The following is a 26,980-nucleotide window of genomic DNA, read 5'->3' as shown; positions in this document are numbered from 1 at the left end:
GTAATCCCATCTGTAGCAGTGGGAAGAACCATAATATGCAGGGCTCACGCCAGTCATCTTGGAAACATGACGAAAAGGAGAGTGAGGGAATCAATGGCCAGGAATGGACTTAGAAATACAGACAATGACAGAGAGATGTCATGTATGCCTGAATAGTGACAAACAACTTAAATTAAGACCAGCGCCACTACACCCAACGAGAAGTGCCAAGGGTGCTTTGGCAGAAATTGGGTATGGACTTCATAGGCCCGCTTGAACTAATGGAACATGGACACAAGTATGGCATAGGGTTAGTGGACTATTTATCGAAATGGGTAAAAGTCGAGTTTGTATCCAACATAATGACAAATACTGTGATTAATTTCCTCAAGAACATTTTTAAAAGTGGGTTGCTTAGAGAACTGGTCACCGACAAGAGTTCACCTTGTATCTAGAGAAATTGAAAAGTTTATGAAGCAAAACAATGTCCAGAAAATCAAAGCAGCCTTATATCACCCACAAGCAAATGGTTTGGTGAAACGCACCAACAGGTTCGTCAAGGGAGCCCTGCATTCAGCTACCGCAGCAGGTCTCAATCCGCTTAGCACTGTCATGGAAGCAGTGGCTGCCTTATCCCCAATGGGGTCAAAATATATCATTGTTCCATCTCCTCAGAGGACGCAGGGCAGCGTCCATGCTGGTTCGTGGTGTGGCGAATGCAGAAGTGCAAAGAGAACATTAAGAGATATAGTAACGAAAGAAAAAAAGTCACAACAAAATACAGTTCGAGAGGGAGATTTGATGAAGATTAAAATGTTACATAGAGATCCTGTGACTGGGTCCAAGTTCAGCAGATGAGTGAAGGTGGTGCAGCGAGGAACAAATCATGTACGCACCCAAGTTGGTAAGCGATGGAACTTGGAGAGGGTGACGCTATATTGAAAAAGGGACAGGAGAAGCACCCAGCCCCGCAACACAAGAGCAGAGAAGCCAAGGAGAAGTTGACAATGAGAGAACAACCTGAACATGAAGCGGAGCAGAATGAATGGACACCATCCCAAGTGAAACACAGCCCCAAGAGGAGTGGGGTGAGACCAGGGAGAGCCATTGAAAAGAGCGCAACCCCCCAAGAAGAGAATGCAGAGAACAGTCAACCAAAGAGAGAAAAGACCAGGAAGGTATACCGACTACGTGATGGAGTAATTCAACGTCTTCCAACAAAATGAGGTATGTAGAGTAAAAGACTTCAAGGAAGTCCTGCGCGATGTCTTGCGAGAGCGGACGCAAGCTAGGAAGCGGGACTTCCCGCTAAGAACATTACGAGCCTGGCGAGCCAGCAAGCGGACGACAGCCCAAACCTCTCCCTGCAGACTTGAATTGATAGATATAACCTCCTGCAGTTCACACTGGTGAATCCAGCAGAGACTGTGCTTGTATCTAAGACAATAATGCTGAAAAAGTAACTATTAAGCCAGAGGCTAGTGCTATGTGTCTAGAGGAAATACATGCCAATAATTGCACCTTCCTGCCTGCGTGTGATTCTTAACCAGACCACAACAAGCCTGTTTGATAAGTTCCCTGCATTTAGGTGTTTCATACAGACTTGCTGTTTGCTATGTACGAAATTTGTGTCACGATGAAGTGAACACATTTTGTGCGCCCTTAAAAGAAACCATCATAGGCTAGGTGCCTAAAGGGCTTTAGTTTGTGATTCAATGTTCCTTGGCACATGCACAGATAGACCAGCTGGGGGCTTTGGTATGCATATATTATGTTAGGTTGGATGTACCTATGCTATTTTCATGGCCTCCAAACATACGTGTAAAGCAGTACAACTGACCAAACATTAACTTTTAACAGAAGCAGCAATTTGTCAGAGAATAAGGATTCTCCAACACGTCATTCATCACAGATTGGGGCGTTTGCTTAATCCTTCTATTTCAAAAACAGCGTTTTAAACACTTTGTGAGAAACCCACATTAATTGTAGCGTCAGGGATGCTGACGAGGAGAATTTAGGACGTTTTATGGCGGCTCTGTCCTGGGCTACTTTGTTATAAATGTGTCGGCATTGGTGTGGCGATCTTGAATCCCCTCCCCCCACCAAAAACGGTGATCAGCGCCCCCTGGTTTTTTATTGAAACGGGTTGTTCTATCTGTTGCAGTGTGATCATCGCTATGTTACAAATAAACAGTTTTGCAAAATGCGTATGGTATTAAGTAACACAATGTGCATACACGCACGTGCGCAGTAAAATTGCCTTTACACCCGCCCCCAGCAGCGTACTTTCGTAGTGTGTTGTGACTTTTGCAGCAGCGTGTCCTTTTCCCAGAGAAGGCAGCCCACTGTTGTCGGGTTTCATAATGCATTTGTGATTTTAGGGTACGACAGGGAGGTTGCATTGGTGAGAGCCGCTTTAGCCAATGGAACGGGCGGTGCATGCGATTGTCGTCCCCTTTTCGCAGCCCTGACGGGGCCCCTTTGCCCGCCCATTGGTGTACAGGCGAGGGGGCAGGGAGAGGCCTATTCAGGCGGCTATTACCATACGGCATCCCTAATGTCGGCTTGTGGTCACGTGGCCTGCGGCAGGGCCGGCTATTATCCCGTGTAAAGGGAGCAGCCACAGACACACAAGTGTGGGGAGGGGGAGGGTGGGCGCAGAGCAGAATTTTCCAGTGCCTGTTTGCTGTGCCGCCTGTTAAAAGAAGGAGGGGAGCGAGGAGGAGGGGGGGTCCATCTGATCAGCAGCTAGGGAAGGGGATTTGCTGGCAGGTTTGTCAGCTGTCATTAGGAGCAGATGACAGGGGCGATAAGCCGCCGTGTGCGCACGTCCTCCCCGCTATGGGCATGTCCGTGCTGCCGGCTGCTGTACAGGAGGGCCCTCGCCTGTAAGACGGTCGCATTTGACTGTTGCCGTGTGTGAGATGTGGAGCGTTTCCCGGAGGTGCCATGCTGCAGAAGACCTATCCACCGGCAGAGGCTGTGCTCGATGGCAGAGGTGCGTGTTCGTGAAGTGCCCGGGCAGTCCTCCCCGTTTGCAGGGACCGCGCTCGTCTGTTTGTTGCAGAATTGACAATATTTTGCTGCTGTGGCTGTTTTGTTGAGGTCGATGGGGGATTCTGCTTCCATGTGGTTTGCGATGGGAAGCGGCCGCCAGTGGTGTCCGATAAGTCTTGTGTGTTTGCAGGGGAGCAGCTGCACTTTAATGGTTTTCATTGTATAGTGTAAAGAAGCGCCGCAGATGGGGTTTAACCGGAGAAAGGTGGGAGGGGGCAGGGCGAGGGAGCTACGTCACTTCAGTAATAAAGGAAGAAGGATCGTTTTAAAGCAACGTGTTTGTGTTAGCTCTCGAAGTGCAAAAGAATACATTGCAACTCCTCAGCGCTAGCTGGTAAACCCGGGCGCACGCTTGAACACAATTATGAGAATTTTGGCTAATCATTTGTACTTATTGGCAGCAAATGAGGAGCACGGCCAAACAAGTTAAATACCAGCCTTGTGTGCTTAATAACAAAAAATACAAAGTGGACCAATCTATTCTACTTAAATGCGACCATCTTTGCAAATGCTGTGCTGTAACAGTTTATTCTCTCAATGTCTTAATTATTTGTTTTGTCTTCCTGTCCCTATGTTACCACGTTTACCGTTCATGACCGAGTCTACCCCATGCAGTCCAATCATTTTTTGTAAATGCACCTTACCAAAGGATTTCCGCTGTTCGATTATTCCTGGCTTCGTTATTTTCTGTTCTTAACACCCTTGTTCTACAATAAATGCGTGCATATTTATTATAGCATGTTTCTGAGTGCCAGTCAGGACCGTAATAGTCATCCTTTCAGCCCACCGAATTAGCTCATCCATGGGCTTGGATCTGCACTTGCCATATTTTCTTAAACCCCCAGAACGGTTTTCTTCATTTGTTTTGAATGATCTCATGCTTTAAAAACTCAGTACGGGTTATAAAATGTGCAAGGCCCTGTGGGCCAATAGGCATGTAGGCCCTCTAATTTGCATATGTATAGACATCCCAGAAATAGCATTACAGAAAATGTCACATGGCGTTACATCACTTTTGGATCGTGTGAAGCTACAATGCATGAAGTTGGCATGAGAAAGCCAAGAGGTAAATAACCTGGTGTGTCATATATTTATATCTATTTTATACCATGAGTAAGGCTTTTTTTTAATAGCGTACCTTGTGAACTCATTCAGCTATTGTTGCTTCTAATTTTCACAGGCAATGCTCAGTGAGATTACTAAACTGTGTGATCCTGGCAAATCATTTTAAGTGGTGAAACCGGACTTTAAGACCAATGTACAGCTTAGTCATGTGTCCTCATGTCTAGTTGGTAGAGAAATGTGTTCTTGTTTCGCTTTCAAGAATACTTTTTTGTAGTGATGACTTACAGTACAGCTCATACACATCACGCTATACGTTAACCTGACAAATAAGATAAAATGCATTGACATATGTTAACAACAAAAAAAGTTTGATTGTAGTTTTATTTAACCCATCTTGAATGGAAGATTGAAAGGACAGGAATTGAAGTCTGAACCTAAATCTCCCATGGGCTCTGCAAATATGCTTCCAAGACTTGGACACACAACACAACATACTGTGTGATAAGGTCACCTGCTTGTTCTTGTTAGACACAGACCTATATCTTGTAGTGATGCACGTTTTCACTAACATGCAAACCTTTTGCGTGTCATACAAGGATTCATCATGAAAATACGAGAAACTGCTAAAACATGTTTTGTTGGTGTGCCACAAATCGGTGCCTTTTGTGGGCGTTGTGGACAATGGTTACTCCAGTGAACCGCCACCAATAAAGAGCTTCCATTTGAAATTCTCTACCAATGGCAAAGAGACTGGGGAGTATTTGCGGAGCCCTGTAGAATTTGCTGGGGGAGCTGTGTCTAGTAACCTATCACGGCCACCCTCTTATCACAGCAAGTCTATTACAGGAAGGCAGCAAACCCTCCCACTATGAGCATGTGGCGCTGTGCCACTTTATAGGCTTCCAAAGCATTGCGCCACCCTTGCTCAAACATCTGACTGCCCCCCTTGGAGGAGCGAGTAGGATTATGTATATAGCTATTAATTAACAGCCCCTTCCCAAGAAGCCCATTGTGCGTGACGTTCCTGCCTTCCATGAACACATGTGCCGAGCACGCGCAGAACACCGGCCCCTTATGTCCGCAATCAAATTAATCTAGCCGTCTTTCTATCCCAAACAGGTAGCCATTGAATATTTTGGCACCGTAGCAAAGGGTCGGGAGGAGGAGCGCAGTTTATTAAATCAAACCGACTAAAGACACTTTTGCCACGTTGGTTACTGTATATCCCAGCATTCTAATGTTTGTCTCTGACCAATCATGCTAAATCGTCCCCCGTAATCCTCCTCATTTACATGCTGCGCTCGTGTGTAGTTGGTATCTTCACTATTGCTAAAACCGAGTTAACATTACCCTGACAGCTGAGGAAGGACTATGTGGATGTAGCGTGCTGAATTGCAGCAGCAACTTCACATGTATCCTATTGGAGGTGTTAGCAACTGATATGATATGGCATTTATAACTGCAGGACGGACGCTAAACAAGGGGTCTCCAGCCTGCTTTTTCTTAAACTGAATGCATATTCGTTCCTTTAAACGCATTATTATTGCGTTGCCATACAATCTGTGTTCCGTGCAGCATTTATGTAGCGGCTCAAGGCATGTAATGAAACCAGTCTTGCAAGTATGATGACCTTACAAGTGACCCTGGCCCATGTAATAGCACCATACATTTGGTTGCTTTAGTGCACATTTCTTTGAGGATTTAATGGTAAAAATACAGAATTTGTGTAATTGCTAATCTTCTCTGTATTGGGCAGTTATTATTATTTTTTTATTGTAACTACTTCAGTTTGGCTATCTCAACAAAAACAATGAATAAAGCCCAACTTTTACAAATAATTCATCACACCTGGACATCATCAACAAATCAAGTACCCAATTTTTCACATAAAACCAGAATGTCGACTTTACTCTTGAAATCAAATAGAACAGAAAAAAAGAAAAAAAATCACAAAAGAAGCGAAAGGTGGTCACTCAGCCGACTTACACTGTCCGTAGTTACTTTTTGACCACTTTCATCAAAATAGAGTCCAAATAGTTAACCACTGCACAGGATAGTTTTATATCATGCCCTGCAATCATGCGCCCCCACCAATTTTCCATATCACTGTCCTGGGGTGCGTACAACCCAAGATTGCAAGTACGTTGGGTACTCAGCCCAGGACAAACTGTGACAAGATGTTGTAATGACTCAATGTCACTCGAACAATATTGACATATATTGTCCGTTATGTCTTTGTTCTTTTGTTGCCACATCATTTCTTTAGTGTTCAACGCATTTAAACGAAACCTCAGGAATTTCTCACGATAATAGCGTGAAGGACACTTTATCAGGTATCTGCGTTGTTTGTTCAATTTATGAGGTCTCGTTTCAGCCTTCAGCGTTGATTCCCTCTTGTTGCGTTGTTCTAAATTACTGATCCAGGACCAGGATTCAAATTTCTTTTGGACCCACTGGGGGAGATTGATCAAATCTTCAAACTTTATGTCGGCCTTTAGAAGATGATTTACCAGAATTATCTTCCACTCGACTAACACATTTGTACTACTTTCTTCAGAATTTGTTCCAAAGATTTTATATGCTGGGATTAAAGGAGTTACACACATTTTTCGGAATGCACTTAATGATTTCCAAATTACAATTGAATGTAAGGAATTCAATGATGGTTCATAGCGAATAGCTGTTACTGACACATAAGAAGGTAGACTCGGGAACACGCCGCCAAAATTTTGCTTTGAGTTTGTGCCAGAATTGAGGGTCCAGATTTCATCCTGCCTCTGCTCCAAAAGTTATCGCAGGGACTACCTTTTGAGAGTAAAATATGAAGACTGGTGATAAACTGAATTTCCCATACTCTGTACACGCTGCTAAATCCAGCCTCCAGTGATGCTCATTTAGGGAATTCTTAAACATGACTCCAAGATAACGGATGCATTTTACTGAATTCAAGATTTCATTGTCGATTTTCCATTTGAAGGCTTTATCTTTCCGGGTCCCTGACGACCCGATGGTCATTATTTTAGTTTTTTCGACATTTAATTCCAGGTCGTTGCAATCCAAGTACTCATGTAATTTCGTCAGTAGCCGTTGTAACCCAATCGGCGTACGATCGATCAAGACTAGGTCATCCGCATATGTTATGCATTTAATTTCAATGCTGTTAAGTTTGGGGGGAAACAGTGAACTTGATCCAAGTACTCGTGCAAGTCTGAAATGAAGAGCTTAAATAGCTCGGCCGCCAATGGGCATCCTTGTTTAACGCCTCTGGTAGTTAGAATTTTATTTGATAGATCTCCTTGGTTATTTAGTCAAACCCGAATCGATGTGCCGGTATGGAGAGCTTGCACCGGTTCTAGGATAGATAGCGGGCAGTTCCAATGCGTCAATTTCTTCCAAAGCAGCACGGTTTATTTTGTCAAATGCTTGTCGCATGTCTATTAAAGCCAAGTACAGTTTCTTCTTTGCCTTTAAGGTTTCAAGCTTTAATATATTTAGGATAAGCAAGTTTACTTCTACTCCTGTTGTGAAACCAGTTTAGCGAATATCCGGGATCTTGGCATTACATGCCCAGTGGGCCAGTTTTTGGCGCAGAAAAGAGCCCAAGATCTTCTCAATGGTATCAAGTAAGGTGATCGGGCGATAGTTGGTAGGATCAGCCCGATTGCCCTTCTTGTATATTGGAACTACTATTGCCTCGTGCCACGATTCGGGTATTTGTTTTGTCGTACAGATCGTCGTAAACAAGGCTTCAATAAAGACTACCCTTTGTGGAGCATGTTTTTTGAACATCACATTGGTGATTAGATCGGGGCCAGCAGCATGGGAGTTCTTTAGCTTCTTAATGGCATTCTCGATGTCGGACGAAGCAATTTTGGCCTCCCAGATTACATCGTTGTTCACTGATAAACCACACAGTTCTTTTGGGGGTTGCCGATATATTTGAGCAAAGTGTTCCTCCCATATTGCACCATCAATTTCATTTGAAATTAAGGCAGGACATCGGGAACTTCCTGCATTCAAGATGACCCATATTTGTTGAGTGTTTTTGGTCACCAGAATTTTCATCATTTCCTCTGAACAGTATTGTTGAATGATGATTTTATGAGATTTTAACCAGTTTCTATACACTTGTCTTTGTTTAATTTCATTTCTTACTTCATCTGTTTTAGCGGAGCCAGGATTTTTTTTCAGCCGTCTTATATCTCGCCGCATATTTTTCTTTTCGGCTGAAAGGATGGTATTTGACATATGCTTGTGAGATACCCCCATTGATCGTGATGAAACTATGGATGTTTTAAAGAGTCTCACTAACGGGCGTAGTTGACTTGCTGTCCTTTATAATGTTTGAATAGCTTATCACTCAGTTTCTGGATTTGCACTATGTTAATTCGGAGCCAATTTCCCCCAGCATTTACTGATAATGGAATTTCACATAGTTTTTGTGGGTTTGCCCATTTCATCATACAGGAAAAACGCAAGAGGTCGTAATTGCTATTAGCCATTTTACAGACATTCAGATTTATCGTCTTTTCGGCCAAGTTTCGGGATACCCAAAAATAATCTAACATTTTTTGTGAATCTGCACGATGCCAAGTAGATGTCGGCGGTTGGTCACCTTCAACGTTTCCGTTTACCATTTGGCAATTACAATTCGTTAGGGCCGTCATCCAAGCACGAGTGGCAACCTCATTCTCATTTAAGGGTACATTTAAATTTTGCTCTGTCGAATTTAAACCACGTGCAGTTTAGATCGCCACAACAGATAATAGATTTCTAAATGCTATTAGGGCATTACCTATAAGGTGAGTGGTCACCTTTATGAAGGACAAAGTGCTGATTTTTTGAGGATTCCAATGTCCATTAATAATCAGGAAGTGTTGATGCTCCACCACTTCTATGTGCAGTGATTGCAAGATGATTCCCTGAATAAAAGGATTTAGATTAAAAATTTCCAGTGTCGTCCACCAAGGATTTATTTTTACCAGCATCAAGAGACCCGAATGAGGGCGACCCTTTTGATTTTTCACTACTGGGTTCAAATGGGTTACAAAGCAATCTCTTGTCGGTGTCTCACATAACCACGTTTCTTGGAGGCAAATTACAATAACCTTTTGTAAGTCAATGTCAAAATCGTTAAATAGATGCGTGAACCCTCTCGTGTTCCAAGATAGGAACTCACTCCAGGACTCGCACTCTTTAGATCATTGCTATTGCTGATCTTGACGGGGGCCGAATTTGGGCTTTGCTCGCACAAAATTACAGCCATTTTGTCCAGTTTGGATTGCCCTTGTGGATGAATCAGCAAGCAATTTCCTTAGATCGTCACGTCTCCGAGTAGCATCTTTCTCGTTTGAGGGAATTGATATTGAGCCATTATCGCAATTCACCAGGTCCGAGGGTTCGAGCATAATGTCAAAGCCAAACGCAAGCAGCTCTTCAGAAGCTCTCATGACTGTGCTGCAAACTGAGGCAGAGGCAATGTGTAATAGAACTTGGTCAGCTGTGCGTTCTGTTGGATATTCAACAATCTTGATATCATCGGACAGAATAGTCCGTAAGGATGGGATACATTTGAATAACTTCATAACATTATTTCGGTTCAAATTGACATAATTGTCATCATTTTGGATATTTTGAAGTCGTAGTTTCCCAATTTGTCTAGTTGGAGAGATTGTGGAATTTTGGTGCACCCTTGAGGTGTGATGAACCTTTTTACTCTTTTGAGTGAAGGTAAATTTTGGGTTCCATCTTGATGATTGCTCAGAATGCAAATCATTTGTCTCACAATTTCACATGTTTGACTTTTCACATTGCAGAGCCAGAGCTTGAGTGTTAGGCCGTGGGTGGTTTACCATTCTTGGCGCCCTGGGCAGGGATTTGAATTCTGCTGCCAATTATCTTGAGCACTCATTTCAGTGTCAAGTAAGTCTCCTTGATAAGGACAATGACTTGCGCTCACCGTGAAGAAGCATGCGCATGAGGGCGAACATGAAAGTGTTACCGGGGACCGGGGAGCCCACAGGTGTGAGCGGAAGGAGAACCGGCCCAATTCTCAACGAGCAATGGACACTAAAGGTTGGAGTGCTGTGACCAATGGAGAAAGAAGGAATCAGATGGGACACTGGTTTGTGGGGGAGGGACAATGGAGGGGGGGTGGTATCAGTGGGAATCGGTTGGATTGCTTGGTTAAATTACGTTAATGTGTGTTTGGGGGGGACTGACATCCGGGGGGTTGGGGAGCTCAAAGGGGAAGTTGTGGGATTGTTATAATAAAATACCAATAAAAGAGTGTTTTTTAAAAAAAAAAAAAAAAAAGTAAGTCTCTTTGATGAGAATAAGTTGATAGGTCACAGAGATTTATTTCTGACATGGTGGTGTTGAGGCGCCGCTTCTTCCTGAAGCGTCCCCTCGGGGAAGGCCCTGCTTGCGCAGGAATGATACGCGGGAGCCGGGGTGTCATGCAACCTCTTTTATTCAACACATCGGCGGAACTGCCGAACCTGCCCTCGTCCCTCCCCTTCCCCTGACGTCACGTCCAGGAAGTCATGTCCTGTGGGACCCAACGGGGGTCCGCCCACACAACGATGTGGGCGACCTGACATCTCCCCCCTTTTTAACATGCGAGCTGAGGGGCTCCCCTCTTACCCTATCTCCTCAATGAGTCGCGTCGGCTTCATGCGACTCCTCTGCGGTCGTGTTGTCTTGATCGGGGTCGGTCCGTCCCTGGCGAGTGTGGGGAGGGGCGCCTCGCCTTCTGACTCTTCACCGTCTCCTTGGTACGCTTCTTCGCATGGTCTGTCCTCATCGCTATCTCTGTCCCAGGTCCATTGGCCTGTTGGAGTCAGTCTGACTCGTTTGAAGTGCGAGCTGTTCCTGGTTACCGTTGAGCGGTCGTCTCTTTGTGCTGTGACCATAGAGCCCTTCTTGTGTGTCACGACCAGAGGCGTGGGTGCAAAGGTGGCTTCTTCTTTCCGGTTCTTGGGTTGCCGGAGCCATACTTAGTCTCCTGGTTGCATTATGTTCTCCCGAGCTCTTCTTTTCCGGTCTATGATCTCTTTTGTCTTTGCTTTCCTCGCGGTGTCATTTGCTTGCGCTTCTTGTTCTAGCGGTGTCAGATCTTGTGGTCTCGGGTCTTCAGGTAGTCGCGTGGTGATCGGTCTTCGGAACATCAGGTCTGCGGGGCACACTCCGCGTCGTGCTGTGGGGCGTGTGCCTGTATTCTCGTAGTAATTGATTGAGGGCCTGTTGGAATGGCTTGTTTTGCACATGGGCTATTTGGAGGGTTCTCTTTATGTTGGCCATGAACCTCTCGACCATACCGTTGGCTTGTGGCCATCGGGGGGGTTATGCGTCGATGTTGAAACCCCATGTACTTTGCGAATTGCTGAAAGTCTTGACTTATAAATGTGGGACCGTTGTCGGACTTTATGATCTTGGGGATGCCATAGGCAGAGAGCATCCTGTCAATAGGTGGAATGACACATGCTGTGGCACTGCTCTCTACTATTTGGGCGTCCGGGTATCTTGAATGTTCGTCCATAAGTACGACCACGTGTGTCCCGTTGTTCAGTGGTCCGAATAGGTCTACTGCTAGCTCTTCCCACACTTTGTTTGGCAACGGTGAAGATTGTAATGGGTTTGGGTGCGGCGGGGGCGCCACTTGCGCACATACGTGGCAATTTCCCACTATGGTTTCCACCAAGCGATCGAGTTGAGGGAACCAGACTACGCCTCTGTGTCCTTCATGCGCTAGGTGTACTATCCTCTCCCGGAGCGTTCTCGGGATGATGACCTTGCAACCTTTTAGTATGATGTTGTCCTCTACCACGGTCAGCTCTTCCCGGACTTGGTCCAGCCACTTGATGTCTTCCCTCGTAGTGTCCGATTCACCTCTGGCTTGGTGTTTCATGAGGGTCGTCTTGTCCATCTGTAGGCAGTGTCGGGCGATTCGCAGCGCTGGGTCTGCCTCTGATTGTATCGATAGCTCCAGCCACCCTACTGGGAGTGGTTGCAGGTGATGTATGATGTAATTTATGTATGCGTCCGCTATGGACGGTTGAGACGCCGTCGTGGACATGGGATGCCGGGAGAGATAATCCGCTGGGTTTTCTTCCTTTCCTGGCGGTGCTGTATGTGGAACCTGTAGTCCTGTAAGCGTAGGCCCCATCTGGCAATTCTCGGAGGCATCCTGGCCTTCGGACTGCCGTATATGGTAAGTAGTACCTGGTGGTCCGTGATGATGGTGAACTCCTTGCCAAACAGGAAGAGATGAAAATATTCACAAGCCCAGACGACCGCGAGGCTCTCTTTTTCGGCCTGTGAGTATGCCTATTCTGTGGTCGTCAGGCTCCGGCTGGCGTATGCTACCACATGCGTGATGTGTGGCTCCCTGGGATCTTTCTGGGTCAATATGGCGCTGAGTCCCACCGGGCTGGCATCCACTATTAGTTCGGTGTCACGGCTGGCGTCAAAGTATGCCATGTCTTCTGCCTGTGCGATGGCCTTCCTTATCGCCTCGAACGCTGCTTGACACTCCTTCGACCATGTGAATGGCGTGTCCTTCCGGGTGAGTAGGCGCAGGGGATTACTGACTGTGGCGTAGTCTTTAAGATATCTGGAGCAATAGCTGGCCAGTCCTAGAAACGACCTGAGGTCAGTGGTGTTCACGGGGGGCGTGGCTGAGTTGAGGGCCTCTACTTTTTCCGGGTCGGGTCTCATGCCTTTATCTGAGAAGATGTGCCCGAAAAACCTCAGAGATCCTTTCGAGAACTCGCACTTGGATTTGTTCAAGGTTAGCCCTGCGTCGTCCAGTGCTTGACATACCCTGTGTAGTGCTAGGGCATGTTCTTCCTGTGATTTGCCGTAGACTAGGACGTCGTCCGAATAGTTCAGACAGTTGGGGACGTGTCTGATGACTTTGTGAATCTCCCCCTGAAAGATCTCGGCGGCCGAGGATATGCCGAAACTGAGTCTTTTGTATTGAAACAGGCCGAGATGAGTGACGAATGTGGTGATGTAACGGGATTCCGGTGCAATTTCAATTTGGTGGTATCCTTTTGTGAGGTCTAACTTGGAGAAAACTCTCGCCCCATGAAGAAGGTGGATCATGTCCGTGATCCTGGGCGCTTGATGCCTTTCCCTTTCGATGGCTGTGTTGGCTCTGCGCATATCTACGCATAAGCGTATGGATCCTTCTGGTGACTTCTTGGGGACGGGGACGATGGGCGATACCCATGGCGTCGGGCCCGATACAGGTTCTATGACGTTCATTTTGATGAGCTTGTCCAACTCCACTTCCACCTGTCTCTGGATATTGAACGGAATGCCTCGATAGTGTTGGGCCACTGGTTTGACCTGGGGGTTGATGTGGCGGTGTACTTTTCGGTTTCGCAGCTTGCCTAGGCCGGTGAAGAGTTTTGGGAATGATTGTTCGATTGAGTCCGGTTTTGTAAAGTACTTGTGGGCCATCAGCTGGTATAAGATGTGTACTAGTCCCATGTCTACTGCTGTCCGGAAGCTCAGTATACATCCGCTGTTAGCTTCTGTGTCTAGAATGTACAGCGGGATCTTTGCGGAGTGCCCTTTATGTGTGCATCTTGCTGTGATCATGCCTTTGCATGGCAGGGGTGTCGTGGAGCCATAGGGGTATATGTCTACCGTGGCCTTTCTGATCTTTGGCTGTGTGGTCAAGGACTGATATGCGCTTTCACTGATAATGTTGACCGTCGCTCCGGTATCCACGAGAAACTTCAGTGGGGTGTCATTCACTTGAAGTGTCAAAATGGGGCTGTGTTGGGTGGCCGCCGTGTTGTCCTGTAGGGCCCATACGTAACCTTTCCTTCTCTGATCCTCTTCTGACGAAGGGGTGTCAGTACTGGTGGGGGATCTGGTCTCAACGTATCTTACAAAACGCCGCCTGTGTGATCATCTCGTGTCCTCTGACGAACGTTTATCTTCGCGTGTGTATCGGCTTCTGCGGTCTCTGTCTTCTTTCCTGGCGCGCCGTCTTTCGCTGTCCACTGCAGGTCTGGGCGGGCTCTGGGGGGTGGGCAGGCGCCTTTCTTGGTAGCGCTGTTTGGGAGTTGTGTGGGTTGGGGCGTTCTTATACATGGCCCTGTAATGGTCCATTCCCCCACATGCGGTGCACTTTTGCCCTACAGCCGGGCATGTCCCTGTGTGTGGGTATTCATAACCACATTTAAAACATGTGGCATCGGGGTGTTTGTTGGCTTGATTTGGGTGGGTATACAGTTTATTGATCGACTTGGTGTTGTCACTGTGTTGGTGTATGGACACTTTTCCTAGGCTGTCCAATTGCGAGTCCACCGCTGCTTCCATGCGGGCCAGCGCCAGGATTTCTTCTAGCGATCGTTGTTTCTGTAGGAGCTGCTTACGAAAAGGCTGTGAGAGGCATCCGGCTATTACTTGGGACCTGAGCGCTTCTTCATTGGAGTATCTATGGAATTCGCAATGTTTCAGTTTGATGCGGAGGCGCATCACAAAACTGTCTATTGATTCCCCTTTTTCCTGTCTTGTTGTGTGGAACATGTGGCGCTCATAATCCACGTTTGTATGCGGTGCAAAGTATTCGGACAGCTTGGCGTGTAGCTCCCCGTATGTGACTGTTTCTACATTCAACAGCTCCCCCGCAATGTCTCTTACCGCTGGTCCCACTGCCATGAACAGTGTATTTTTCAGCCTCGTATCGTCTGTCAATCCTATGGCACCTGTGTAGAACTTGAAGTCCCGTAGCCATATGTTCCATCTGGGCCCCAGATTGGAGGTATCTCTGACTTCAAATGGGTTGGGCATGTGCATGACTTGGGCTGCTCCCTCCTAGTGTGCATGCTGGCTGTTGTCCTGTGCTGTATCAGCATTTCCAGGCGCCGGTCCTACCCCGCCCGAGGAGGACACTGGCGTGGTCGCCGTGTCCGACATGACTGCGTTGCAGTAAAGAGTTTGTGTGTCGATATGCTGTGGCACCTGGGACTGTGCTTGGGCAGCTGCAGCAGCCCTTCTGCTGTGTGAGGTGAATTACCTTCCCCACCTCACCGCTTCCTTGCGGCATGGCCTTATTTCTTGGCCTGCGCAGCCTCACTCCGCACGTGGGAGGGAGGTCGTTTCTTCTGGCGCCACTCTCCCGTTTTCTGCTGTCACTGGGCGCGCCTGCACGCCTTCGCGTGGGCGCCCGTGTGAGGAGTTCGGGCCTTTGTCATGCGGGAGGCGGGGCCGCGCGTAGTCAGTGCTCCCGTGATTCTGGTGCGCCCGTGTGCCGAATCCGGGCCTTTGTCATCCGGGAGGCGGGGCCGTGTAGAGTCGGCCGTCGTGCCCGAGGCGCGCTGAACTGCTCGACCGCAGACCTCGGCACGGTGCCAGCGGGAGTCCGTGCCCGCTCGTCGCAAGTGTTGAGGCGCCGCTTCTTCCTGAAGCGTCCCCTCGGGGAAGGCCCTGCTTGCGCAGGAATGATACGCGGGAGCCGGGGTGTCATGCAACCTCTTTTATTCAACACATCGGCGGAACTGCCGAACCTGCCCTCGTCCCTCCCCTTCCCCTGACGTCACGTCCGGGACGTCATGTCCTGTGGGACCCAACGGGGGTCCGCCCACACAACGATGTGGGCGACCTGACAGGTGGTGGAACTTGCGACACTTCCGATATCGGACTCAATTCTTCTCTTTTTGTTTGGCAACGGAGCTGAGCGAGATTGTACTATGTCTCTAAGAGCTTTTGGAATCGTTATTTTAGCCTCAATAGCTTTAGTTGTTTCCGCTCGCTTGAAGAGCCCCAATTGCTTCGGTGATGTTAAATTTCTAATGAATTTCTTTACTTTAGTTTTCCCTTTTGTTGTACAAGGTCGTTCCTCCTCATTTAAGGAAATAACCTCTGAAGGCTTCACTGTATTTAAAGTTGCCAAAGATACGCCTGTCTGTGCGTTGCTTATTGATTTTGCAGTGCCCACAAAAATACCAAAAGAATTGGCGAGACACAGGGTTGGGCATTCCGAAACTGTTTGTCTTCACAGTGGTAGATTTCTCCACAGCCCGTTCAGATTCTTTATGTGCTTCTTTTCCACTTGATGCCATGTTACGAGTCTCATCTGAAGAAATTTGATCAGCATTGATGGCCATAGTTTGAGACTGAGCTAGACATTGCAACACCAACAGGGGAGGTTTTTTTTTGTATTGCTTTTTGTAGTCGCTGAGGCACCACAGATGGAGCTGAAGCTCTGTGATCGCCTATTGAATTGGTCGCTATGGAGGGTTGGAACACGCCCCTAGTGGGCTCTTCACGTGTGGTTATAGGAATGACACAACCTTTATCTTTATCTGGGCTAGTTGGAGACAATGCAGATTTATGGGAGACCACTTCAGCATTATGGCGCATCCATTTTAAGGCATCCATCCGACCCTCCGACAGAGTATCGTTCTGGCAATATCATCTCGCAGCTAAATCAGTGAAGCGCTCTTGCCAGCGTGGTGTTAGATCTGCCTCTCTGGAGATCTGGTTTTGGATAAAGTTGTTAAAAGCTTCTACTTTTTCCATTAGGGTCGAGATGATGACTGTCTGATCCTTAAGAGCCTCGTGGATGGATTCATAAAGTTTAGTAAAAGGAATCGTGGCCATTGATGATGCTGCAAGCACATTATTATAGAGTTGAGTGGCTGCCGCAGCGGATAGACTAGCTTTGTGCGTTGAAGCGACTGAGCCGTCTTAAGCCAGAGTATGAGCTGGTAACCGTATCCTCAAGCAATGAGGGTTGCGCTCTGATTTGTATATTTACGGTCTTAGCCAGCTGTGGCGTTTTGGTTTTTGCTGAACAGTTTCGCGCAGTACTGGTCGACACACTTTTATGTTGTTGTAAACTCTCAGATAAGATCTTCAAATTGTTCATGGGTATGTTTGTTATGAACAGTGCCAGGAGCACAGTCTAATCTAGCAGACCACAATGGGTGCACTTGAGACGCAACCAACGTCGTTGGGTCATTCCGAGCTTGTTTCACAGAAGATTCCAAAGGTGGTTGTTCAGTTTGTTTTGACAGCAGCGTTGAACATTTTCTGTTGAGTAACCTTTGTTCATAAGATGCTATCAGCTTTTTCTTTGCCACCTGAAAGTCATTGTCTAATTGAGCCAACAAACGCATTTCGCATGATAATTTGGGCGAACCGGTGTTATAATATTTTTCTGCATTAACGTGGTCATTGATCTTTGTTCGTTGGTAAATGCTCTCTATTCGAGTTTTGTAAAGGAGCCTCGTTGCGCTCAGGTCGAGCTTCCCTCCCCCAACTTGTAGTTGTATGGGCTGTCGTCTCTGCATTTATTGAGTTAGCAGTTGCCTCAACCAGACTTGACAATTTTCGATTTAAAGCTAAGTTGTTAAGCTCCAGCTTTTTTACCTCCGTATTCATTCTCTGAGGCTCTGACATAGTCAGGGACGTTGCTTGAGAGGGAAACGTCTATCATTTTCAATGCTCCACTGCATTTTCTACCATTTGCGTCAATTATTGAAATGCTATCACTGTTAGTAAGTTCAGTTATAGTGCTCAAAGCAACATTCGTGCGTGTTGAGCCATCCTGAATTGCAAGTGGTTGTGTTGTTTCATGCCAGTAGTCAGACATGTTTGTGTTGGCAGAACTTGTGTTCAAGGCTTCGATCAGCTCCACATCTGTAACATGAAACGGGGAGTAAAAGACATCGGGGCTTGTTGCCAAGAGACTCATTTGGTCAGGTATTTTATCAGGAACATTTGGCCTCGGCGGTTGCAGCTGGTTTTGTGAAATGGAATTCAAACCAATTAGCGATAAAAGACCGCTAGGGATCGAAGCCAGCGCTGACACCGCCACTTCAGGCATATCAAGGACTTCGCTTTCGCCTTCCGCGTTCTGTAAACTGGGATTTAAGTCAAGAGCAGCAATGTTTGTATGCTGCTCAGGCGCAACGTGCGCTCGCTCGTTTTCTTCACCGCAGCATTCATGGGGTCATGAACAGATTGATTAGAATTGTGAGACCCCACACCCAAATCAGACACCGCCTCCATCTGCCCGCTTACCTTTGGCGGAATTGCACCCGTGGCAGCTTTCAAAGCAGTCCAGGGATTTAACATCCGTCATTGCTGTAGAGTCTTTCTTCTTGTTAGGGGGCCCGTGTTTGCAGTCATCAGAATGACTACATGGCAGGCGCCCGGGGATCGTAACTGACTGTAGCAGACGGACTCTGCTTCACGACTCCGCGCGGCTTTTCGGTTTATATAGACACTCCTCCTTGGTTAAAGGCACAGTGGCTCTTAGCAGGCAAACCCTCATTGCTGCAGCTCCTCCAGAAACAGAATGAACAGTGTAAACACAACTGTAGCAGACTGACCTTGCTTCACGACTCCGTAGTTATAGCATTAAAATCATAAGCATGTGTTTCTGAGAAACGTTACTCTCTCGTACGAGACAACGGAATGCTTTTGGTGAATGCACCTGCCAACATTGATAGGAAATATAAAGACACATGCCCAACTTCCAGCCCCAGGCCCTCCAAAAGGGATGATTAATCCCAGGGTTTGCGGGCCCCTGGGCATCAAAAAATGTGTGGGCCCCCTATTTTGATTAACTAGCGGCATCATTGATATCACAGAATGAGTCTTTAGTTATGTTATGTTAAAGGATATTTATACTGCACAATATCACCTCTGGAGTGGTCCCCTAGCACTTTGGCGGATCTGAAAATCACAAGGGTAGGGCATATTAGTAGGACTTAGCGGGAAAAGTCTCAGGAGAGCTGTGATGTGCTGTCAGTTCGGTTTAAACCGTTTGCTGAGCGTGGGAGTGATATATATATATATATTTTTTTTTTCCGGTCGGTAGCTGTCGTGTGCTGTTGTATGAGGCTGTGTGTTTTGTTTCATTGTTGTGGTTTGTGTGTGCGGTTTGTTGTGCAGTTTTGGCATGGTTGTGTTATGTTTTACAATTTCAGAGGTGTGGGCAGAGGGATGAGATTGATATATTTTTTAAAATATCCCTGGAGGGGGAAAGCAAGACATCCGATAAGGCTCTACTGTCCGAGTCCGAATCCATCAGCTCTCCTTCCTCGCGGCGTGGAGCCGAGAGGTCTCCACCCGCTGGCAATGCCGTGGGGGTTGACAGAGGTGGCCGACGAGATGGGCCCAGGTCGTTGATGGTCGATCTAGCCGGAGTTGCTTGAGGTAGTCTTTTGTCCAGTGTCTTCAGCAACATTTGCAAAGTGGATAAGACCTTCAGCGACAAGAGTGACTGCGGATTGAGAAGAGGGGTAGACCCCGGAATGCTCCCAGAGATAGACGCCTGGTAATCCCTCGTAACCCGAGGTCTGCAGGGCCAGCTACTCTCACATCCTCATCTCCCGAGGACACCGACAAGGCCTCTTGCTGCAGTAGTGTCTCTGGCAAAACTGGGTCGTATATCTCTGGTCGCCAGGCCTCTTGCGGGATCTCTGTCGACGAAGCTACAGCTGGCCCCGTCGTCGTTACTGTCTGCGGTCCAAGAACGGTTGAGACCAATTGTGTCAGTGGCAGAGAAGTGGTCGACGACTGCCCTGCCGTCGACGACGGTGGTGGTCGTGCAGGTCCCTGAGGCGTTCCCGCCTTTTCCGAACTCGACCTACGCTTCTCTGCATCTCGACTCGAGGTCGATCTATGATGATCGCCTGAGGAGGATTTAGATTTTTCTTTTCTGTCTGTCTTCGTCGAAGATGAGGATGACGAGGCTTTCTTCGACGAAGACTCCTTAGAATGGCTTCTCGATGATTCCTTCTCCGCCCGTCGTAATTTCTTCACCGGGGGTTCCGACGATGTTGAGCAGCGCGGGGCCCCTGAAGATTTTGACACTGAGGCCTCGCTGCGCGTGGAGCCCACCTCCGAAGGCAGGTATGCCCCTGCTCCATCATTTAACCATGCCACAAGTCTTCGACTTCGATCTTTGAGTCTTCTGGGAGAAGCCCTTACATATGTCGCACTTGTCTGCCGAATGATGAGGGTGTAGACAATCTATGCAATCCATATGTCTGTCTCCCTGGTACACCTTCTTCAACCCGCACGTAGCGCATGGGCGGAACAGCGCTTTCCCTGACATCAGGAGAAACTCCAACAGCACGACCTAGACAAAATAGACTACACGAGGTGCTCCCACTACTTTGGAGATGGTTGCAATCTGAAGGGAGCCGCGGGGGCGGGGCATTTATACCGCTACGTCCTAGTGGGGCATGCGTGCGTGGGCCCAAAACGACGTAGATGGGACACAAAAGTGTCAAACGTTTTCCTATGGGAAACGGCTTTATAAGCGTACCGAGGGTCTGTCGATGGGGAATATTCGAAGCATGTGAATTCATGAAAGATACCAATGCTGGAGAAATTGAGTTACAGGTAAGAAACTATTCCCGTCTCCAGTATTGCAACCTCGCTTGCCACATCTTGGGCAAATATTCAGGACTCGCTTGCCCTCTCATCATTCCCCCTCCTCAACCCCGTGCCTAGCTTTCAACAATATTCTGCTTTATAAAGATGACTTGAAAAGTATACATACCATATATATTATTTTTTTTAAATTGTAATTCTTATAAAGCGCCAACATGCCCGTAGGCCTCAGGGTGCACATAGAAACTTAACAGGACAGACAAACATATAGAGAAGCCTGTATAGAGCAGAGAAGGAGCAAGGTCAAGGAGTTATTCCATGTTGAACAAGTGGGTTTTTCGGTGCGTTTGAATACGGAGTAGTTCTGAACCTGCCGCATCTGGGCTGGAAGTTTGTTCCAGAGCAGGGGTCCCTGTGCATCAAAAGTTGTGCCACCAAATTTAGCTGTCCTAATTTTGGGCTGTTTGAGAATGATGGTCAAGGATGACCGAAGGTTCCTAATGTTTGGCTTAATGCTTATACGGTCTGACAGGTAGGTGGGACTGCTGAGACTGAGGCATTTATGAGTCGTGGTTAGTATCTTGTGGGTTATCCGGCGTTTAATGGGGAGCCAATGAAGTTTTTTCCTGAAGGTGGAAATGTGTGTGCGACGGGACTGAATGAAGATATTGCGCACAGCATTATTCTGAGCCACTTGTAATGATTGGATGTTGAAAGCTGTGGTGCCCGCTAGGAGGCTGTTAAAGTAATCCAATCTAGAATTAATTTGTGCGGGAGAAATAAGAGCGCAGTTCTCTTGTGATATGAATGGGCGAATATACCCTATTCTCTTATTTATGAGACCACAACTTGATTTGATGCTGGAGACGTGAAATTTCATTGAGAGATCTTCGTCAAGAACTCCCCCCAATGTCTTAACCTTCTTCTGAACGAGAATGGTGTTATCAGCAATATGGAAGCTAGCATAGTCGGGATCTAGTTTCGCCCTAGTGTTTTTAGATGCCACAATGAGATTTTCAGTTTATTTAGTAAGGTACCCACTGAAATATGTTAAGCAAAAAGTGTACAATTGTGGTTTTATCCCCCCATCTTGACCGGGAGACTACAAATACCAGAATGTAATTCAACAAAATGCAAAAATGTGTTTTGAAAATGTATTTTCAGGACGTATAATATGTAATGCGTGAAAAGGTTACATGTTTATGTTTCAGTGTTTGACAAATGCAGGGTTCGTGATGTGATGAAAAAATCACATTCTACCAAAAATAAACTTTTTGTTCCGTTAAATGTGAACATCTGAAAATAATTTTGCTAATTTTAAATTTATGACATATTGCAATTGATCTGGTGGGGAGCGTAGATGTAGGCAGCTAACTGGTGCTTTGTGTGTGCTTTCAGAATGACAATTCCTATTTGCATTTCTTAATACAGAAACGTTACGAACATCACCTTCGAAACACAATGGGCTCTTAAATGGGTGATCATTTGTAAATCACCCGCACTTTAATGCGCTGCTTGAAGAAAGAAAGTTATAAGCAGTCATTAAAGGGCCTGCAGCACCTAATGGTCTACCTGGAACGGATGTCTCTAGAGAGCCACAGAAGGTTGGGAGGCGACACCATGGCCTCCCGCAAGCTTCGTACATTGAAACTGCTCAGCAGTTGAGGCAAACATTAGTGCCTTGCGGGGACACTCTGACAGTGTTTCGGGCCGGCTCTGTTAATCCTATCAAAATCCACATGAACGTAAGTGTTGGGGGCTTAATCGCTTTTGCATCCAGAGTCTAGTCCCTCCCTTTCCCCAGCTCAATGTTTTCTACTTTCTTAGAGATGGAGGTGCTTATCACAGGGAAACTCAAATCAGACGGAAGGGATGCTGACTGGAAACACCACGGACGGGAGTGGGAGCGGTTCTGAACGGTCTGATAATGTTTTGAAACAAATTACCATAAAGGGTTCTGATGCGATATACTTGGCCTTTATTGACAATGAGTCAGCCTTTGCTAGCATAGATCGGTACTATTATGGGGGAAGCTAAGGGAGTGTAAATGTCCCAATTATTTACTGGACATCCTCATGGAGCTGTATAGTGAAGCGTCATTTCGAGTTCCTCTCAATCAGCGGGGTGATTTGTCCTGAAGGATCTACATTCAACAGGGGTTGAAGCAGTGGTGTATACGTACCCCGGCTTCATTTAATTTGTTTATATTTGACTTTGGAAATACGCTAAAGCAGGTTAATGCATTTCCACCAAGGCTTAAGGGTTACCCAGTCCAGTGGTTACTGTACACCGATGACTTAGTCCTGCTAGATCGAGCACCTATAGGCCTTCAGAGACCGTTAAACAGGCTCCAAGTATATGCACAGAGAAACGACTTAAAAATAAATGTTCCGAAATTGATCATCTTGATAATCGGAGCAGGGAAAGTAAGGTAGGTAAACCCTGCCAAATCATATTGGAGCTGTATATATCGGAATTGGCCATAGTCAAAGTCTATCGTTGTTTGTGATTTTTTTCCTGAATTATAACCCAAAAGATCTCTCAAACGAAGAGGCCTTGCGACTGAAAGTCGAGATGTTGTCCACCCAAGAGGTTGACTTGAACTACAGATTTGGTAGTTTTACTATTTTGCCATTAATGTACTTTTACAAGATGAAGGTTGTACCAGCCTTGACTTAAGGGGCAGAGGTTTCCCTCTGTACACCAAGAACCTTGTGGAATTGCTTAGAGGGAACATTTTGGAAGAGAGTACTGGCGTTAACAGTTTGTATCCCTATACAAGTCATTAGCCTTGAATTGTGCCTGCTGTCGCTAGAAGCCCGGGTTGATTGGAAATCGCTTTCATTGTATAGGCTTCTTAGAGGGCAGCAATACACTGTTTGGTATATAAAATGGAGGGCTATCAGTTAAATCTGATTGTGTACTGATCGCCTGCGCTCGAAATTGCTCAAACATATGAAAAAGCCAGATCTGAGTATTTGTTAAGGAACCCAAAGAAAGCTAAGGAGAAGATATGGGTTGCTGATTGGATTAACACACAGCAATAGTGCAAAGTACAACGCAATTGGGATATATATATATATATATATATATATATATATATATATATATATATATATATATATATATTTTTACATACTTTATTTTATATTTTATCTCAAGAATTCTGGTTACAAACATGTTAAGAAAGGATAAATAAGACATGATATGGTTGAGTCCGTATCTAGGTTTCTTACGATTTCCATACAGACGCTTATACCGTTGAGTTCTTGAGCTTAATAATGCATTAATTAACAATGAACAATCAAAGAATAAACAATTTCTCCCCTCCCTCCTCTCCCAACTTATTTTATAATTATAGTAATAAAGTGCAGTTGAGTTTACTATAAAACACGTCCTTCGATGTGTTCTTGCGGTTCCCGTGCTTGAGAAGATTCGTCCTGGTTTTGTTGGTCATATTATAGAAACTTTCCGTAGTATTCTGGGTTTGAAGTACATATGTTCTCTATCTCTGGTGAATTTGTGGAGGGGCATCCATGTGTCCAAATAGTTAGAGTATGAGCCGTATGCCAGGGCTGTTTCTTAGGGCCATGATTCCCCACAGTCTAACCCACCACATAGCTTCTATTGGGCCTTGTTTGTTTTTCCACATATGTGCCAGGTTAATCCTTGCTGCGCTTAACATGTGGGTGATGAGCATGGCATTGTTCCCGGTGTTCGCATAAATGTTCTCGACTGCCGCCCCCAACAATATTACTACCGGATTCATGGGGAGCTGTACCTTCGTTATTTCTTTGATATGACTCAGGATTTCTTTCCAGTAAGTCTGTGCTTGAGGACAAGACCACCACATTTGGATCATGTCTCCCACTTCTCTGCAGCCCCGCCAGCACAATGGGGAATAACTATTCTCCAGCATTGGATCTTTCATGGATTCACATGCTTAGAATATTAGAATATTCCCCGTCGTCAGACTGGGAACCCTCGGTACACATATATAGTCATTTCCTATAGGAAAAAACTTCCGACACTTGTGTGTCCTATCCACATCTACGTCCTCTTCGGGGCCGTCCACGCAAGCCCCGTTGGATGTAATGGTATAAAAGGCCCCGCCCCCGCGGGTCCCGTCAGATTTCAACCGTCTCCAAAGATAGTGGGATCTCCTCGCGTAGTCTCTACTGCTAGATTTTTCGAATTGTCAAACTCCTGTGAGTTTGTTAATTTTTTTCGGAATGTCGGGAAAACCTCTATTTCGCCCGTGTGCCACGTGCGGATTAAAGAAGGTTTACGAGGGGGACGGCCATTTAGACTGTATTTATTGCCTCCACCCTCACCACTCAGCAGACCAGTGTGAAACATGTAAAGGTTTTTCCCAGAAAACCCTGAAGGATCGAAATCGACGGCTGGTATCCTGGTTAAATGACGGTGCGGGAGCGTACCCTCAGTCAGAAGTGGGCTCTGTGCGCAGCGTGGCCTCCGCAAAAACATCAGGAGCCCCTCGACACCCAACTTCGTCGGAACCTCCGGCTAAGAAGTCACGACCTGTGGAAAAGGACGTTCCACGAAGTCACTCTTCCAAGGACTCTTCTAAAGACTCTGCAAGAAAGACATTGTCGTCAACTTCGTCGAAAAAAGGAAAGGAAAGGCCTAAATCCTCCTCGGGCGATCAACACAGATCAGCCACTAGTGGAGACTCGGATAAACGCAGGGAGAGCGCTGTGAAGGCGGGACCGCCTAAACCACCTGCAGGCCCAACATCGACGACGACGAACCAGTCGGTGTCCTCACTGCCTCTGACGCAGTCGATTTCACCGGTCATCAACCCAGCGACGACCTCGGCGACGATGTCCTCGTCGACGGAAGTTCTGGCCTGGAGACCAGAAGTATTCGATATGGGGTTGCCTGACACATTGCTACAGGAACAGGCAGCGTCAATTGCCTCGAAAGAAGACAACGGCTTCAGAATTGTGAGCCCGGAGGACCTCGGTCTACGAGCCAGGTTTCCATCAGGAGCAACCTGCTCTCAGGTGTTTACTCAACCTCCAAGCTTTCAGGCGACCCTGTCCATGCAGGTACTGTCCTCCTTACACTCGCTGCTGAAATCGCTGGACGAAAGGCTTCCACCTGTACCGTCGACACCCCCCGGCCCTTCACACCGCCCGACCAGATCTATCGGGGTTCCAACTGTTCCAGCAATCCAGGAGGAAGGTGAGCTTTCGGACTCCCTATCTGACCATGGGTCAGCGTCAGATATATCCCTCTCACCATCTAGGGATCCATCCTGGGGGTCGGATGTGGAAATGGAAACACCAAAGAGTCCCACTCACCCGTCACCACCGGACGATATAGGTGCTTTTCATTCCATGATGGCAAAAGCGTGTAAGGAGTTTGGCCTGGTCCAACAGGAGGAGAAAAAGGACTGTTTTCTTTTTGACCATATGGGCAAGAGTAGACGCTCAATATTCTCAATACCCATTTTAGACCATGTCTGGAAAGAAGGTGTTCAAACCATGCGTCACCCATTTTCTGAGCCTGCTGTCAAAGGCCGCATTGAAAAGAAATTTAAAGTACCAGACTCTACACCGAAATGTCTTTCGGCTCAGCCTACACCGGACTCGGTGGTGTCGTCGGCGGCGACTAGAAAAGCAAAGGCCCAACATAAATGCTCTACCCCTCCAGATAATGAGGCGAGGTGCCAAGACGTGTTTGGTAAGAAGGTTCTTTCTGTGGGGGCCTCAACGGTGAAAGCAGCTAACTCCCTGGCGATTGTGGCCAGATATGACAGGGAGATGTGGCACAGACTGGCACCTATTCTGGACCACCTCCCGGAAGAACATAGAAGAACGGCTATGTCCCTGGTTCGAGAAGGCGAAGAAGCATCTAATCATGCTATTAACATAGCGGTGGACCTGGCAGATTCGGGTTTTAAACAAACAAATAAATAACTCAGTTGTTCTAAGACGCCAGGCTTGGCTTAAGTGCACCAACTTCAGACCCGAAGTACAGTATAAAGTTTTGGACATGCCCTTCGAAGGTGATCTTCTTTTCGGAGAAAAGGTGGACGAGGCCTTGAAGGGCATGAAGGAGGACTCAGATACAGCACGCTCGTTGGGTTCTCTCCAGAGTGGTAAGCCCTTTCGTTCCTTTCGTCCCTTTAGAGGAGCATCTGGAAACTCAAGATTTTCAGCAACCAGGGATAGATCTTTTGGTAGATCAGCGTATCCTTCCCAAGGATATAGACGCGCCTCTCAGACCACAAGCCGGCGCAGAAACATCCAGTCTTCCAAGAGACGACCAACTTATTCGTCGTCGACGAGCAAACAGAAAGACCAGCAATGACGGGAAGAGTACCGTTCTGGGAGGAAGAGTGTCAAGCTGCATCGAGGAATGGGAGGCCATCACAACAGATCAGTGGGTTTTGGACACTGTGAGGTACGGACATTCCCTACTATTCAAATGCAAACCTCCAAAATGTCCACCAATACACCTATCCCAGCCGCATCTA

General features: G+C 46.7%; 1 protein-coding gene across 17 annotated transcripts in view; it reads left to right on the top strand.

Moving 5' to 3' along the window:
- The window catches only part of NCOA2 (nuclear receptor coactivator 2), a 2,606,235-nt gene that overhangs the window by 1,079,085 nt on the left and 1,500,170 nt on the right, over window positions 1-26,980 (top strand). For 3 of the 17 annotated variants that reach the window (XM_069621176.1, XM_069621175.1, XM_069621174.1), the window contains exon 1: window positions 2,674-2,977. The exons of the other annotated variants lie outside the window; for them this stretch is intronic. The gene's annotated coding sequence lies outside the window, so the exon portion shown is untranslated. Of the gene's footprint in view, window positions 1-2,673; window positions 2,978-26,980 lie in introns of those variants that run through there. 17 annotated transcript variants of the gene reach the window in all.

This window comes from Ambystoma mexicanum, chromosome 5q, assembly GCF_040938575.1.
Source record: "Ambystoma mexicanum isolate Mex_15411 chromosome 5q, UKY_AmexF1_1, whole genome shotgun sequence".
Classification (NCBI taxonomy): domain Eukaryota; kingdom Metazoa; phylum Chordata; class Amphibia; order Caudata; family Ambystomatidae; genus Ambystoma; species Ambystoma mexicanum.
Note: the sequence above shows the minus strand (reverse complement) of the source record. Positions and strands in the feature narration are given on the sequence as shown.